At 41.2% G+C, this 14,969-nt stretch overlaps 1 protein-coding gene across 2 annotated transcripts in view; it reads left to right on the top strand.

Moving 5' to 3' along the window:
- The first annotated feature begins 10,949 nt into the window (after positions 1-10,949).
- LOC116847068 (glutamate receptor ionotropic, kainate 2) overlaps positions 10,950-14,969 on the top strand; it is a 330,836-nt gene continuing 326,816 nt past the window's right edge. For both annotated transcript variants that reach the window (XM_032821664.1, XM_032821662.1), the window contains exon 1: positions 10,950-11,079. The gene's annotated coding sequence lies outside the window, so the exon portion shown is untranslated. The remainder of the gene's footprint in view (positions 11,080-14,969) is intronic.

Here is a 14,969-nt window from a genome sequence, read left to right as displayed (position 1 = left end):
ATATATATATATATATATATATATATATATATATATATATATATATATATATATATATATATATGTACACACACACACACACACACACATATTGCGCGGATGAATTCGTTACGGGTTAATTGAATTGGCTGGCAACAGCTTTATCGGGCAATTACATTTTATTGTCCGATTGGGATAAGCTCGATCGTTATCGTCCGCCTAGGGTTATTATTTAAGTGGTCGAATAACCATGTTACACCGTGTACAGCCAGTTTCGTTGGCCGGTGAACGCGTGAATATAACTATTTCGTCTATTGATTATTGTCGTTCACCCCCGTTACAGTCAAAGGCTATTGTTACGACGGTGCCGTTACACGGCCAATTACAATAGTTGATGCGGAATTGCAGGGCAATATGTGTCAGGATGAAGCCAATTCGCAACGGCCACCACTCGGTCGAGTCTGATTAATGATTGATCGGTTAACTGTCTCGCGCTACGAGTCTCGAGTTGATTGAAGCTACCTTCCCTTCTCGACGTAACGCGATACGCGGAGAGAAGCGTATGTATATCACGCCTGTGAGGCGAGGCTGAACGTTGTTTAGAATTCATGTGCATTTCTGGGAGGGGGTAAGCTGCATCGACAGCTTGGAGTTCAATCCTGGCTTAGTGATTTGCTGCTCATTTCCACGTTAGAATCGGATTTATTATATAGTTAAACAAGGTTATCAACAAACAATACTATGAATAACCTGGGAGTAGATGATCAGGATAGAATTTACGTTTCAGTTCGCGAGACACGGCATAATTACTATAACGGTCCCGTTAACTGCATTATGCGGATAGTTAATTCGGACAACAGATCGATTTTTCAGCGTGCTTTTCGCAAAAATCTCTTCTTTTTTACAAAGTATCTATCGTGTAAATGAAAATAACGGGTGTAGGAAGATTCGTTATTGTCGAAATTATTTTATCAAAGTATATAGTAGAATAAACGGAGAGATTTTTGGAGTGTGTGTATGAAAATTACACGCTCGCGACACTGCTCATTCATGCAACGATGAAAGCAATTAACCAATCGATATTATTGTATTTTCATTCGAGAATATTTCGCGCAACCGATTGCACGAGAGATATTCCCAACAGGGGCAGCAGCGGTAACGCGAGTCCCTCGTTACGACGGTGTAGAATTTGGGGTTGCGAGCACTAGCGGGTTGAGTTGCGCGAAATTGGTAGATTTTCCCTGCGAGGAGCCAGTCGCGCGGATGTAGTCGTCTCGTGAAATCGACAGTCACGTCGAAGTTTAGATTTATCCCGCGAGGCACTGCCGAGGTTCGTGACCGAACGTGTGCCTAAGCTAATTTGTGTTAAATCGCTCCTCGGCGCCCGATTCACGCGGTAACTACAGTTGAATGGAGCGTCCTGTCCAACTTCCCTTCCACGGTTACAACTGCTTCCCTAACAATGGCTCGCTGCTGAAATCTTCCCTCGGAAAAATGTCGGTGCCAGCGGGGGTGCCAGTAAATAAAATAGAGGTAGAAACAGAGAGAAAGATGTGCTCGCAGAGATTTCCTTTCAGACTTTCGTATAGTTTCGTTGTTCCCTTCTAACCCCGTGCGAAATTCGAAGGGAAAAATATTCTTGCTTCTTAAGGATACTCGTATTGTCCATCTCTTTGTAATGTCAGAAACGAAAAAACGCATACTAAAAATTCTTGCGAAATACGTCGAGGTAAAAAGATATATCCGCAAAATGACATTTGCAATCGATTAAGCACATTTATAAAATATTCCGAATACTTTCCTTATGTTCTAACAACCAATAAATAATCATAAAATTAACATAACATGAAACCTTTTTTTTAACTTAATTTCCTCATTATTCTCTCATATTAATTTTACGATCATTTATTAGAACAAAAGGAAAGTGTACGGAATGTTTAAGAAGTGTGCTTAATCGATCGGAAGTGTCATTTTGCAGATATATCTTTTTATTTTAACGTATTTCGCAAGAATTTTTGGCATTTTCTCGCTTCTGACGTCATTAAAAAGAGATAAAATATCCAGGATATGAGTATTCAGCTTTAACATCTTTATACGATCCGAAGTCGCGAGAGTCGCTTAGACTCTTATTTCGAATTATTAATATCGGCTTCTTTTATCTTCCATTTGCCCGCGTGTACCAAGGATTTGCGACTCCAGAAAATAGTGCGCGTAGTTGATTCATAAAATGCAGTCGCATTGTTACGGGCACGTGGGAAAAGTGGCTCACGTGTACATGGAATTAGACTTATTTGTAGACGTTATTTATGGAGATGTCGTGTATCGCCGTTCTATGTAGCGGGGATAATTCCGTGAATTTTACAACGAAAGGGTGTAAGCATGAAAACTCGTCGCCCCGTCTCGCGGGAATGGTACGTGTACCTCATGGTTAGCCGTACTTTCCGCACGAAACTTCAATTTCACGCTGCGACAAGTTTGCAGCACGCAGCTTGCCTGCCGCAATTCCGTTCGCCTGACCGGCGCATCTCACCTTGTCCAACTGTACTTTACTACTGATAAAGAATTTAAATTCCTCTTATCGTCACACGAGGGCGGAAAGGTGAGAAGTGCGAGCCGCCGCTAGACAAATGACCGTTATCAAGTTGAAAAGGAATACATGGTAGCCAAACGGGAGACCCAGTTTCGCAACACATACTTATTGACTCGCGCGCGAGTAACCAGCGAAAATACAAGTATACCCGCGTCGGAGTGCGCAAACATTTGCATTTCTCTTACTTTCCTTCTCAAACATTTATTTAGGTTCTTTGCTTGGAAACCTCGTGCGATCTTTCGAAAAATTACACACAGAATTCTCACCGTAAATCGCTTTATCCGGACGAATTGCTTTCACACCGAGTGGTCTCGACTTGCTGTTATTCGCACTTAACGCGTATACGAACGATACTTTCATCAATGTCGAATTTTCGCAATCGCATCCGACGTGAGCGAACTTCGTCCAAGTGCTCTCTGTACACTAACAAGTAAACCTACTCAAAAGTTACACCCAGATTTCTTTCTAATTCGACACAAATGTAGAAGTACAACAAATATTTACAAGAACAAAAAACTATAAACTGCTCGTGAAACTCAAAATGAAAGCCAAAATGAAAAAAATGACCTAAATATTTTTTGTACTTTTACACTTGTGCAAATTAGAAAGAAATAGGAGTGTGGATATGTTTATTTGTAAGAAACAAAATATTTAAGAAATAGAAAAATATTTATTCGATGGATACTTATGTATATTTACTTACAACACACACATACATACACACATACATATACTCTCTCTCTCTCTCTCTTGTATACATATAAAAATACTTTTAAAATGAGAAAATATATTCTCTCCGAAACTTTAGTCTTTAATAAAAGCAATTGTTTATTTTGTTTAAGTTAAAGGAATTTAGATTCCAGCAAATATGTTATTAGTACTCACCAAATAAATATGTTTTGCAGATATTTTTTCTTTTGATATACTATTGGGAATTAATCGATTAAAATTTTTGTTGACTAAAATAATCGATAAATCAATATTCGAAATTAATTAATCGTCCGTGTATGTATAAGATCACAAATAATTTCGTCGATGGACGAAATAAATTGTAAATCAATGTATAACTAATCACATCGAAGTTTGATTAATAATTAACTTCAATAAACAATCAATAAAATTATTTGTGATTTTATGTACGGCTAATATTGATGTTCGATTTGCCGATTATTTTAATGGAGGAAAATTTTCGTTAATGCCCGACTGTGCTGCATTGTACTTCGTGGCGGTTCACCGAGATACAAAATGCATCCAGCCTTACGTTCCACGGAGTTGCGCAACGCGCGGCGTTTAACCGGCCGCATGAAATTCCCGTAGTCGCTCGCTTCCGTTGCGCGAAAGTGAAAATATATCCGGCGGTGCTTCCGTCTGGAATTTCGCCGGTCGCCCGCACCGTACCGATGGTATTAAAGCGCACTGCGGATATTCGTAACGCAACAGAAGCATCCCACCGACAGTGCCGGCGGGTTGCAAACAAAATTTGCATAAGACTGTTAATAGCCCGAAGGAGGATAATGCGGCCGTCACGGCCACGGCGGAAGAGTTGAGGCGGGGGCGGAGAAACGAAATTGCACCGACGTGGCTCGACATGACGCGGCGCACAGTCTGTGTCGGTGCGCTGCGCCAACACTTTTTCCATAAAAGATGCTTCTTACGTTCAATGGGGAATCGCGTAGCGAGAATCGGCCATCGCGAAAAGAACGCTGAAATCCGCGATATGTTCGCCTTTTCAGGATCGCGCGTCGAGAATATTTTATCGTGATTTCTAGTCGGACTACTACATTCGGAAAATTCTTCAGAATAAAAACATGTTTGTTGTTTGATGATTGTTAGGGGGACAGATTGAACAGCTATCGTTATTGTGTCATTTTTGCTGTCCCGTATCAACAAACCATTAATCGTGGGCACTAATATTTTGTTCAGTTAACAAATTCAGTTAACAAAACTTTTTCTCACAGTGTAGAAATTCATCCCATGGTCCCGACCAGATTCATTCTGTTAAATTATATGGTTTGTAAAAGATGACATTATCGGATTCTGATAAGTCAGGTAACGCAGTGTGTCAATCTTATTAATAATAAGGATCATTAATAATTAGAATAATACGCATATTATTTTGTATCACACTGAGAAAAGAAATATCTAAGAAACAAAAAATATTTATTCGGCGAGCACTAATAACATATTTCATTAAATTTAAATTCTTTTGTTTAAGTAGAATAAAATATTTTCTTTTTTGAAAAATATTTTATATTAGTATAAGTAAATATGTTATTAGTATCCATTGAATAAATGTCTCTTATTTTTTAGATATTTTTTTTGTCAGTATAGATAACTATTTGATATTTTGACGTAATCAAAACAATGGGATAAATTGCAAAATCGGGTAACGCGCTATTGTCCGAAAATGTTTTAAGCGGATATCGTTAACGAGCGATACGCGACAGGACAGAATTATTTGAAATTTAGAAAAACCGATGACACTGCTAGAACGCGATCGCAACGAAATCTTGACAGATAATATATCGCATGTACACCATCGGAAAATGTGCGTTTTGTTCTTGTATCGCGCATTGAAACATCATGCTTCCCATATTGCAGCCGACAGCGCTAGCCTTTGCATACGCGATGCGTTTGCAGCTGAAAAAATTTTATAACAATGTTTGCAATGTTGGTTGCGGCGTTTTCCACGGTGAAAACTGTCGTTCGCACGTGCTTTTTTCTCGAACAGCAGCGAAACGCGCCGCGCGAACATGAAGAAAGAACGGTATTTGAGAGGGAAAATAGGGGAGGGCGCCATCAGATCATGCTATGTTATTGAACACGCGGAGAGAATTTTAGAAATTACTATAAAATTTCTTAACCGAGGAATAACGCGATTGACAGTCCTTCCACTTTAAATGTACTACTTATTCCTTTTCCTACATTGAGAGAAAAAAATAGTTAATCTAACTAATTATAGTTATTTAACTATATTTTTTGCAGCGAAATAGTAGTAATAACGTGCATATAAGGTTATTATCATTAACATTATAATAGAATTTAATAAAAAAATGCCCTTCTTCATTATAAATTATAGTGATTATTTCTATATGTGATCATAGTTATAATAACAAACATTTTTTTCTTAGTGTGAAATGTGCTATTAAAAAATGTGTTATATTTCTGGCAAAATGTGCTATATTTTTCAGTGAAATTCTATGTTCCTTAGCAGGATAGACTTTACAGATAGTCCTGGACATTCCTGGACTATTACAGAAATATAAGGTGTAGTAAAAAGAAATCCATTATTTTTGCATGAAATTGAAGGCTTTCTTTAGCATAGTTAGAATGATCCGATTTAGGTCAAATATGCACCGTTTTATTCGATAACTTGTTGCTATTTTGAAGATAATTCCATTATGCCTCTCTCATAGAAACCCTTGTCCCTATTGGCAAAAAACTGGGACAGTCGATTTTCACAAGCTTCTTTTGAGGCGAATTTTTCACCAGCAAAATCATTCGCCATAGACAGGAACAGTTGGTAATCACTTGGTGCCAGGTCCAAACTATAAGATGGATACATAAGAACCTCCCAACCAAGCTCCCGGAGCTTCTGGCGAGTCACGATGTATGTGGCCTGGCGTTGTCCTGATGGAACACAATTCCTCTCCTATTGGCCAAAGCTGGCCGCTTCTGGGCGATTGATTCCTTCAGACGGTCCAATTGTTGACAGTACAGGTCCGAATTAAGAGTTTGGCCGTAGGGGAGCAGCTCATAGTGGATGATTTCCTGCCAATCCCACCAAACACACAGCAAAGCCTTCCTGACCGTCAATCCTGGCTTGGCCACCGTTTGCGCCGGCTCACTGTGTTTCGACCACGACCGTTTTCGCTTGACGTTGTCGTAAGTGACTCACTTTTCATCACCAGTCACCATCCGCTGCAGAAATAGGTCGATTTTGTTGCGATTCAGCAGCGATTCGCAGATGGAAATTCGGTTCATGAGGTTTTTTTGCGTTAACTCGTGTGACACCCATACATCGAGCTTCTTTTTGTATCCAGCCTTATTCAAGTGGTTCCAAACGGTTTTTTGTGCAATGTTTAGCTCTTGGGCAATCGAAACAGTGCTTACATGACGGTCGGACTCGACGATTTCCATTATTTTATCGACATTTTCGACAATTGGCCTTCCAGAGCGTGATGCATCTTTAACATCAAAATTACCGGAACGAAATCGACGAAACCAAAATTGCGCGTGATTGGCTGTTACAGTATCAGGACCATAAACACTATTCACATGTTCAGCCGCCTGGCTTGCGTTTTCGCCTTTATCGAAGAAAAACTGTAAAATATGGCGTATTTTCTCTTTGCTGGTGTCCATCTTTGACACGCGCTCAAACAATACTGAGTCAAACAATCACAAAACTGTCTGAGAAGTTTTTTTAGTATAAAATCTTATCTTTCTAACGCCATCTAGCATAAACCGATCGCACTTATACAACGCGAGATACACATTACTAAAGCCATCTATTGGAATCTAATGGATTTCTTTTTACTACACCTTATATAATAAAACTAACAAGAATTCATACATGAAAAGAAACTATATTTCCTTCGTTTAAGCAACCTCGCGGGTCGCCTCACGGCTGAGTTTTAGAGCCACTATTGCGTCGAGTATAATTGTAGCTATCTATCGAACGATGTATGGGATATCGGATCATAATGGGTGATATATGCGCGCATAATGATACTTTGGACGCAAAGTAGGTAGGTATAGTAGGTACTATCGCGTAACATGATATGAAGTTATGTTACGCGGCGAATCGCGTAACCAAAATCCTCGGAAGTGTTACGGTAACACTACAGCCGTCGCGATTTCATAGTTTGACCGCGAATTCGGCGTCGCGTGTTTATTGCGGAACAATTTGCGAATATGGATAATTGTATACACGTATAATATTCTATATAATTTCCCGCTTTTCTGCCTTGCTCCTGGTGAATAATCCGCGTTAAACGTAAAATAATTGTATTATCCTTTCATGTTCCACGCACACGATCGGAATATCTCGAAGCTTACGAACAGTTACGGAATTACAATATCTTAATATTTTCAATTTACAATATTTTAATATTTTCATAATCACATGCGTTTCCGCGAGATTTCGCCGAATATTCGAGCTTATTAAAAATATGTCATTCTGAAATCCGTTTCATATGGTCTCGGGTGAAATATTACTCGTCGGCGTGAACGCAGATTTTAATGTTCCCGAAACACACACGTATGCAATAAAAGTTGAAAAATGCTGTTTTAATATCCCGTTGCAAATATTGATTGAGGAAAGTTGAGAGAACGCAGAATACAAAAATGACGCTCGTTACGATTTTCTCCCTCGGCGAGATTCGCCCGCGGAACTCTCGCGAGACAAGTTTTCGCTGCTGTAGTATCCTTTTTATCAATCGCCAGACGTATCCATTGTGTATATAACTGAAGGCAAAAACTTCGCCGAGAAAGAAAGAGAAACGGACGAGGGGATAGATAAAGGCTGCCGGACGGAATCCCCGAGTAAATGGCGGCAGGGCGTCTTCATTATCTGCCGACGAACCATTCCCTCGGCCCTATTCATCGATTCATTCTTACACGTTTCAGCCGTTAACGATAAGATCGATGAATGGGACAGCCACGGTGAGGGCGACAAGACGGCAGCTCTCGGTGAGAGCACGGAATCGGAAGAATGGCCGTGTTTTATGCCGCAGAATTAAACGTAACGACCCAATGGTGTGTCGTGAAAAAAATCGCCGAACTCGGCTTTCCGCCGCGCAGCTGCGAGCACATTTTGATTAAAGCTACGCGCACGCGAACAATGACGACCCGCAAGAGCTGACGTTTCCCGTGGAAACTTCTGTCGCTGGAAATAACAGCGTAGAAATCCGTCCCGGGAGATTTCGAAATTTTTGACAAAAGCAGTCCAAGGCAATACAATACAAAATAACGAACTGAAACGATCTTGGTTGAAAATTAAAGCGGCGACGCTTGTCGAACGACGAGATCTCAAGCGCGCGCGTGCAATAGTTAGAAACTATTAATTTTGAAATTATAACACGGAATTCCTGTAGACGGAAACGATCTCGCGTTGGCAATTTAATTGCATACTTCGTGCAACGAAACGTTCGTTATCGCGCGCGCCGTTCTCTCCATCCACCATCGTTTAACACGTAATAACACCGTTATATGAATAATCGTTAACAAGTACGCGCGAGAAATCGGTTTCGCGGATCTAATCGTATTTATCTCGGCGATACTGATAATTTGCGCGAATGGGATTATTCCGAGTCACGCGCGCCTTGTCTGATCGCAAACGCCTCTTACCACTTGTACGCCAAACTCGGCTCTCTTAAAGCAAGTCAGTAAAAATGTTTCTGAACGATTTGGTGAAAATCTAATTTACCGGTGATCAGTGAATATACACTGATATTTTCAATGATAAACGCTCCCGTTTGCTCCCTTTCATTTCTTTAATTTTGATTTTTACTAATATTGATTAGTAGAAGAAAGATTTCACTATGTGAAATCTGTACGCTATAAATTTGTTATACGTAGTGTCAGATGCAACTTTCTGCGTTCCTGACGATGGAAATACCGGCCTCCATGCCCCTTGCGTGCAATGACACTGTCTGTGTTCGCCAAATGCAATCAAGAACGAGAATAGTCATTAACTGATCCAATCAGCGAGACTATAGTTTGCAGTGCTATACTTATAATAGAACTACCAGTTATAAGCATTTCAGTGAAGAACACATTGATTGCACTTCCGAGAATGCTCCACGGTGCCGCTATTACACAGGACTTTGATAATGTCTTCCATTTTCAGCTAGCAGTTTGGCTTGGGCGCATTGTATCTACATACGTTTGTATCATGATTGTTGGCTTTGAAAAGAGTCAGCCGCATCAAATGCAATGGTAATATACATGACGAACGCACATATTGCAGTTGTATTTAATGTAACTGAGTCATCAGGTTTTCTCAAAACCAACAGTCATGATACCAAAGCATGTAGATGCGATGCGAGCCAACATAGCCTAACCGCAAATGAAAGGTTTTATTGGAGTCCTGTGTACGAACATTCTTAAGGCGACGGAACGTCGTACGGGAAACTTGGCCGGTCGAGAAGAAGCTGCGCTTTTGTCTAAGACGATCGCCCGCGGACTGAGAAAAGGAAAAGCGAGGGAAAAAAAACGAGAAATGCCTTCCGCTAAAGCCGGGTCGCTTCGCAACTCGCTCGCAAGTGCGGCGTCGCGGCGTTTTAAATGCTGGAACTTGGCGGAGTTGGATACTTTTCGCGAGGGAGCTTTCGTCGCTTTAATTTCATTCGCTGGCAAAAATACTTTTTCCACCTGGACGATCTCGTGTATCGAGGCGTTTCGTCTCGGTGAGTTCCGATGAGAAAAAGAAAAAAAAAAAAGAAATACCAATTCTCTCTCTGTACTCGAAATTTTCGCGAGTGAATTTAACAAACACGCCGCGCGACTCTTCTCTTCGACGCACGGTCTCTCTCGGGCTCTCGTTACGTATCTGTGACGTGTCTGTATGTGACACGCAGCTCGTATAGATTTGCTGACGGATGTGCGAATAATCGAGAAACGGGAACAAAAGGCAAGGGCGTTTCATTATTCAACATTCTCATTTTGATCTTTGCGAGTGATACTACATTCCACGCAACGAAATGATAAATTGCTCTTTTTTCCGGCATGTTTATGACTTTATTTAATAACGCTTGGGACGTTGGGATGTGGGTGGGGGGAAAGGAGGTACCGCAATCTATCATCGAGACTTAATCGTTAACCGGGCGCGAAACGCGACGGTAAACTTTTAAGCACACTGAATCGTGTTTATCGTTTTATCGTCCTCCCTTATCGATCATACCTCGCGTATCGGCGACGGCATCGTTCGTTAATTCCACGCGCGCATTCATTTCATATTTTTATTCCCATCACTCCCGAGTAAACAGCTTCAAGGATCTATAAATTTGATAAATCTAACGCTGATATGAATTGCGGATGCCTCACCACCCGATAGATCGATAGTCACTACAGATTTTCTCGATCAGTCGCGATTTATTTCTTAGTTACGCGCGTCTCACGTCACCGTTAATTAATTGAGAAGACACGTTCGCGCTTTCTAGATTAATAGACAGTGAAAAATGTGTAGCTAGAAACGACTGTGGTTAGTCGAAAATTGTTAGTGACTATCGATCTATCGAATGGTAAGACATTTGCGGTACTGAGCGTGAAGATGGCGTCGTCGTACGAGCGCGACAATGCTACGACAAGCGCCAACTGTTGGCGCGCAACGTCATCGATTGCGCGGGCAACTTCGATCTCTTTGCGTCGAGCGGCCGCCATTAGCACATCGATTCGCATCGCTTCGCGTTTCACGCGTCTTTTATCCGTCGAAAGTGAATCTCGCATGTAAATAAGTATCGGGAGTGTCGAAATAGCGATGTGCGATCGTCGGGAGGCATCGTAAGTACGTGAGTAGTGAATAATCTTCTCGTTTTTCGATACTGCAATTTGTACTTCACGTCGCGTCACGTCGAGTCGAGTCGGCGTCTCTGTCGCACTCATTCTCCGACTCACTCAAGTAGCAATAGAATCGGACAATTGTCGGGCTTATTAGTCGGAAATTAGACATTCGGCGATAATCAGAGAGATAGATAATATTGCGTCAGAGACACACACGGTGTTGAATCTCGGGCGGTAGCGTCAGTCTCTGTCAGAGAGAGAAAGAAAGAGAGGGAGAGGTATATCAGATGATGTCCTTGTCGGACTATGCATTCTAATTGCGCGGCAATCTTCGATCTTTTTGCATCGAACAGTCGCCATTAACATCGCCTCGATTCACATCGCTCATCGCGTTTCACCCGTAGAAAGTGAGTCTCGCGTGTAAATAAGTATCGGGAGTGCTGAAATAGCGATGTGCGATCGTTCCGGGACGTATCGTAGGTACGTTAATAATCTCCTCGTTTCTCAGTTATATGTAATCGATTGCGACATATCGAGCGGCGTTTATTATGCTTGTTACCAACATCGAATCACTCAAGCAGTAGTGAAATCGGACGATAATCAGACTTATTAAGAGGAACTAGCAATGCGGTGGCAAACAGAGAGATAGATATATGATATGATAATGAGATTTATATATATGGCGCTAAATCTCGGTAGTGTCTGTCTGTTAGGAAAGAGTGTACACTCAGTCCCGCGGAACTAAGTGCACTACCTCGCTTTTCCTTCCCACAGTTTGTCTTCCTTGACACAGAAAGTCTTTCTTCAATCATTTATTAATATTCGCTCTACGTTACGAGTATTCCGCGCCGTTCTGCGAAATTATTTCTCGCATCCTTAGCTTCAAAGAACCTAGGAAAATACAGGGCGCCTAATTCCTACCTTTCCCCCCTCACACCCCTCTTAGTCCCTCCGCTCCATAGCCGTCCGTCTGCTCCGTGCTTGATAATAGCGCAGCTTAAGCTCGACTTTGTGGATAATAGTTATAAGTTTAATTAAAGCGGCCCTCCTGCCAGCCGTTCTCCGGCATCAGAGCGGCTATCCCGATGCGAGTATGATTCTTGTCTCAAAGAAAGCGCAATCATAAGGAAAAAAGGAGAGAAACTTCGGCGGCCAACGATGTAAGAAATTCGTTGAAAAATTTAATTTCGCTTAAGAAAGTGGCGTTCGAGTTTTCCGTGACTTTTACCGCGTTCTATCGTGTATTCTTAAACACCTCGCGCTTGCAAACTTTCCGCTCGCGCGATTACTGCTACGCAACCAGCCAGTTATTGCATCGCACTCTGTTCGCTATACTATGTAATTCTGATATTTATACAATTATATATATAATTATATATTTTATATAACATATATAACATAATAAAATTATAGACTATAATTAATAATAACATAATTTTGAATCTCCACTTATGAAATCTTATCCCGCGCTCGCGCGCAGTAACTCTTGCGTGTTTCCAGTATCCGCTAAACAACGAACAAAAAGTTCTACTGAGAAAACATGTGTAGTATTTGTAACTGTAGTCCATAAAGAATAATAAAAATAATTTAAATTATTTTAAATTATAGTGAAGAAAATCATTTTTCCTATTAGATTCTACTATAATATCAGTGACAATAACCTTATACTATATATGTATATATTACTTTAGTATATACTTATTATAGTATGTATATATTACTAACTGCTATTTTTGTGTTAGAACAAATAGGAGTGGGGCCAAAAATAGCTATAATTTTGACTAGATCAATCATTTTTTTCTCTCAGTGTCCGGTTAGTCTCGGACACTTGGCGGAGTCATTTTTCATTCTCGCCGCGTACGATCGTGTATCTTTTTTTGCCGGCATTCCTCGCCTGATACCGGCTGGAGACTCTCCTCTGATCGCGTTATTTCCTCGGGTAAATATTCCGGGCGGCGTAGTCTCGGAGGATAACGGGGTAATGCGCAGGCATCATGTAATATCTGAAGTTTCAAGTATCGCCGTATCCCGTCTGGAATGTCGAGGATTCTGACGGATAACCCGGCGCGATAACATGCTGGCGCAGAAAAAAGACTGCGTATTAACTTGCATCTATTTCATTCGGTCTAAAGAAATTGATGGCGTCACTTTGTTGTTTTCGTCGACTAGACCAAACCGCTCGGCGAAGTAACTGAACGACCGACGTGAAGAGTGATTCACTTTATTACTTCAAGTCAACGCGTGATTTATTTTTCAAATTACCGTTTGGCTCCTCTGTGCGGATTTACACGAACAGATAGCGATAAAAACGGTATACTTCTAATTATTTTTTTCGCAATATTATCTCACAGAAACACCGAATTTCAGGTTTGTGAGCAGCCGACGCTTTGCGAAATATATTCTTATCAACTCTTACGTCTGCTCGTTGCCGGTAAAAATCGATTTTGTTTAGAATCCGCCAGATACAAACGTTCATGTACAAAACTGCGGGTGAAGAGCGTGGAGACTGTGTCCCGCGACAAAGCGTCGTAAAGATCGCTAATCTCGAAACGGAACACTCCGGTTCGCAATTCTACGATCTGATTCGCGTCGATCCGATGCACCGCCGCCAGCACCGTCGTCGCTTTGAAGCGTAGCATCCCTTCGACATCCTTTCATGCGCGATGGATAGCGTGCACGGCCGCGAGTATCAATAAGCGTCTGACATCGCTGCGCATTTCAGCCGAATGAATGACCTGCTCGTCCGTTCCGTTGCTGGCAAAGCATGACGCTTTAATACGCTATTCGATACGATGCAATACGATGATACGTTTTTAAGAACATCCCTGCATCTCGGATCAAAGCGACGCTCGGTGCCGTTGACCCTGGCAAATTCGACGCCACGGTATCGCCACGTATATGCGGCGATCTTTTCGTGAAACTTCGCGCCAATAGTTACGGGCGCGGACGGGAAATCGTGTGTGCTCTTATTAATATTTGATTCGCCGGATCATTTCGATTCGATACTCCCTCTCAACGTCGCTAGTGCTGGCGCAAAAGTGAGCTACTATATATGTATACATATATATGCTATATATATATATATATATATATATATATATATATATATATATGTATATATGTATATGTATATATCTCGACTTCCCTTATGAAGGATTACGGTGTAACGTGAGAGATAATGATAGAGGTATCCGACGGTGTCTTTATAAAGGACGATCTCTCTCTTTTCGCAGTACGTATATCCTCCACTACAAAGTAATATAGCGTAAAAGGAGATGAAACCGCTTAATACTTGGAAATTCCTACCATCAACAATGCTCTATGGATCGATAGGAATAACTAGGAATAGAGCGAGGAATCCTCTCCAAACGGAGGGATTAATTTTCCCATCTGTGAATCTATATTAAATGACGATTACTTTGAGAATCCGCGACGTAACGCCGTAAACAAAATCGCCAGTTCCAACGTTTCTTATCGCTTTTTTTCGCTCTATCAGGTCGCCCGTTTCAACAGGAGAATTGATGAGAAAATATTGAATCGTGTTTTTTTTAAATTCACTTTCGTCACATGCGCGTAATATCCACGCGTTAAAACTTAAATTTGCGCGTTTTTACAACGTCTTTCTTAATCTCGCCATCAATTGTTTCCTTGCTTAAAGGCGATCAATTGTTACGAGGGAAACACCGTCGAATAGTAGGGCGAAAATACAACGCGGAAGTAAAGGATATTACAGCGATACTCCCTGCGCGAATTTGAGCGTCGCTTATCGCCACCTTATTGCCGACAGATATTTCGAGCGATCGTACGCCAGGGTGTCGTGAACCCTTTAGAATGACCGGTAATTCACGCGACCAAAGCGATTTTATGTGCTTCGCGGCGCTATGCGGACGAGATACGT

Source organism: Odontomachus brunneus, unplaced genomic scaffold, assembly GCF_010583005.1.
Source record: "Odontomachus brunneus isolate Ranch 3 - 2012 unplaced genomic scaffold, Obru_v1 Obru_scaffold_073, whole genome shotgun sequence".
NCBI lineage: Eukaryota > Metazoa > Arthropoda > Insecta > Hymenoptera > Formicidae > Odontomachus > Odontomachus brunneus.
The sequence above is the reverse complement of the archived record's forward strand: the minus strand, read 5'-3'. Positions and strand labels throughout refer to the sequence as shown.